The sequence below is a fragment of the Sus scrofa genome, chromosome 13, assembly GCF_054392235.1.
Source record: "Sus scrofa isolate SSC_HxYL_T2T_F1_AM1 chromosome 13, Sscrofa_HxYL_maternal_Yorkshire_Landrace_v2.0, whole genome shotgun sequence".
NCBI lineage: Eukaryota > Metazoa > Chordata > Mammalia > Artiodactyla > Suidae > Sus > Sus scrofa.
In genome coordinates this window covers 148252050-148255108 of record NC_139395.1, presented here as the reverse complement: position 1 = coordinate 148255108, position 3059 = coordinate 148252050, and the positions used below count along the sequence as shown (strand labels likewise).

General features: G+C 48.6%; 1 long non-coding RNA gene across 1 annotated transcript; it reads right to left on the bottom strand.

The window, feature by feature from the left end:
* Positions 1–2065: 2065 nt before the first annotated feature.
* Positions 2066–3048, bottom strand: LOC106505772 (uncharacterized). Its single transcript, XR_001300503.3, has 2 exons — positions 2953–3048; positions 2066–2429 (listed from the first exon to the last, which is right to left on the bottom strand). It is a non-coding gene; the product is annotated as an uncharacterized LOC106505772 (long non-coding RNA).
* Positions 3049–3059: the final 11 nt, after the last annotated feature.

Here is a 3059-nt window from a genome sequence, read left to right as displayed (position 1 = left end):
ATCTCTTTGGGACACTGAGAAGTTCTACCAGTGACAAACTATTATACAGCTTAGTTTAAGAAAGAAAGGGTGGGTGGAGCCCTTAGAAACAATATCTAGAGAATCATCAACAAGGTAGGTTTATTGCCTTCCTTTCTTCTCTCCTTCTCTTCCCTCCTTCCTTCTTCGAGCAAATATTTACGGAGCCCCTTTCTGTGCATTGGGCGGATGCTTTTTGGAATAACCCATGACACTTCTCTGAAGAAGTTTATCGTGTAGTTGAGGAAACAAGACAGAAATCCTAAAAGTTAGATCACCATGGAAGAGACGTCATGAGACCAGTGGATATTGGGCACCCTTGGGACTGTGTGTTCAGTGGAAGCGATGGAAGCTTCACAGAGGAGGGGAACTCAAAATGTGCCTTCAAGATGGGGTCGGGTGGGAGTGGGAGCTGGGAGGTTGTTGTTCCAAGCAAGGACACCTTAGGAGCCCTGAACCTGCTGAGGAGGGAGTACCGAGTGGGGAGCATTTGTTCTGTGTTCAGGGTTGAGACTCACTGTGGACCATGTGTTGAGCTATGGGAAGTAACAGTGAAGAGAGGCTGGAGACAAAATCTGGCCAAATGAGGCATCTGGACTTTCTCCTCCAGCTGGAAACTGCCCAGCTCCTTGCTGTCACCTCTGATCTCCTCCGAGAACCTGTGTGCTGCTAGACACTGAACTTGTCTTTGTTTTGGTTGAGCTTAGGACAGGGACAAACGCTACCACACATGGAGCAGTTTCAAAGAAATAGGCATATAGGAGTGTCCGTCGTGGCTCAGTGGTTAACGAATCTGACTAGGAACCATGAGGTTGCGGGTTCGATCCTTGGCCTGCTCAGTGGCTTAAGGATTCAGCGTTGCCGTGAGCTGTGGTGTGGGTCGCAGACGAGGCTCGGATCCCGCGTTGCTGTGGCTCTGGCATAGGCTGGCAGCTACAGCTCCAATTCGACCCCTAGCCTGGGAACCTCCATATGCCGCAGGAGCGTCCCAAGAAAATGGCGAAAAGACAAAAAAAAAAAAAATAGGCATATAGTACCCCCAGCGCTCACCACCACATTGAGGGATGTCTTGGCCAAGCCCGCTTGTCCCCTCTGCCTTGAGCAGCATGGTTGGAAGGGGCCCCAGAGCACCCAACCATGCTGGAGAATCCTGAGCAATGCCGTCAGGGTTACAAGCTGCCATGAAAAACCTTCTGTTTCCAGCTGCAAATCAGCATTGGTTTCGACTGGGAGTCTCAGGTCCTCCCTGCTGAGCCAGCTTGCTACTAGCCTAGAAGGAGAACTATTGGTGTTGTCTGCCAACCAACTGGCTTGTCTCCACACATCCTCGGGATCATTGGTTTTCTAAGTTCTTCTGAGAGGTGGCAGCTGCCTTTCTCAAAAGAAATTCTGTAGAGAACCTCAATGTATAAAATATTTAAAAGTGGAATTGCTGGGGATAAGGAGGGGAGGAAAATTCCAGAGTCCCACAAGACAGTCCTTAGGCGCCCTGAATCTGCTGGTTTTAAAAACTGCTGATCCAGGTAAGAGGCAGTGACAAGTCATGAAAGGGCTGTGAGTAGGGAGTGAGATGATTCAAAATACATTTTAGAAAGATGCCCAGGGCCACTAGGTGGTGCCTACTTTGGAGGCAGGGATCCAATCCCAGTTGAAGGAGGCTATGGAAATGATCCAGACATGAGTTGATAAGGTCTAGATCCAGGACAGTAGCAGCAGGATGAAGAGAAGGTTTAAAATCGGCTGGGATGGATAACCAATTGCATACGAGGGCTGGAGTCTCCAAGGGCTGGACTGCTGGGATGGAGGCATGCCATAAATAGTGACAGTCAAATAGGCTAAAGGATGAGTTCAGTTTGGGACACATTGCGTTTCTGCTACGCTGGGACATTAACCAGGACAATTAAAAATATAAGACTCGATTGTCTCTCTTGGGAGAGAATGTTGGAGCTAGAAATGACAATTTGGGAATAATGAACATACTGGTAGACACAAAAGACATGGAAGTAGAAAATGTGCACGCCAGGAGAACAAGGACGAAAAGACAACCTTGGTTTGTGACAATCTATTAGTTTTGTCATTGGTGTTATCATTATTACCATTATGAATGAATATTTTAGGGAGCAGAGGCAACTTACTGGATGTTTGGGGCATGTCCTTCCACTTGCTCCTGTTCTCTTAGGATTGACATGAGGGCAATAATAATGCAATACAGAATCACAGATCCCCAGGCTACAAGAGATGCGAGCCAGCCCTCCAGGACACTTCAGCTCTCCAGATCTGATGGGACAGAGCAGAACTGGAGATCCTGGCTCTGACTCCCCAGTGCTTGTTTGCATTACTCATTCTGCATTCGGCCAACACGGCAAATCTTTTGCTCCTCTACTAGATGGTAAGTTTTCGGAGAACAGGAGCTGTAAGAAAATGCATAAGGAGCTCTTAGCATAGGGCCTGGCACCCCTTTGATGGTGGCTATTATGAATTCAATTATTATTTTGAATTCTTGGCAAGAGCTAGCAGGGAATTTTGTGCACATCAGGTACCCAAAAATTCATCCTTGCTGCCTATGATCAAGACGTTCATGGCACCCTGACAGTCCAGCACAGAGCAATTTCCATTTCTTCTTCTTTTTATAATGGGCTGGAGTCCAATAAAGACTGGCTGGATGACTCTCTGCCAATTGGGAACCTTGTATCCTACCCATTCTCATAATCTGCTCCAGTTTGACCCTTGGGTATAACCTTGAAAAAGAGTTTCTGGGTCAGCAAAGCTCATAGGCAAAGGCCCCCCAGCTCTGCAAGAAAGTCCGGGGAGCCTTGGTTAGCACTGCTGGGAGACCATGAAAATATCTGACCCCTTTCGCAACCAATCCAGCAGGTAGTCCCGAGGCCACTGCCTCCCGCGCGCCCGCCCCCTCCCATCCCCCTCGCCACCCACCCGCGGCGGCAGTTCCCTCTGAGATGCCTGCTCTCGGTGAGTGCTGAGTCGCTGAGCAGCTTGTTCTCCATGTGACTTCAGTTTCCGTCAGTTCCTTCCGCAAGTGC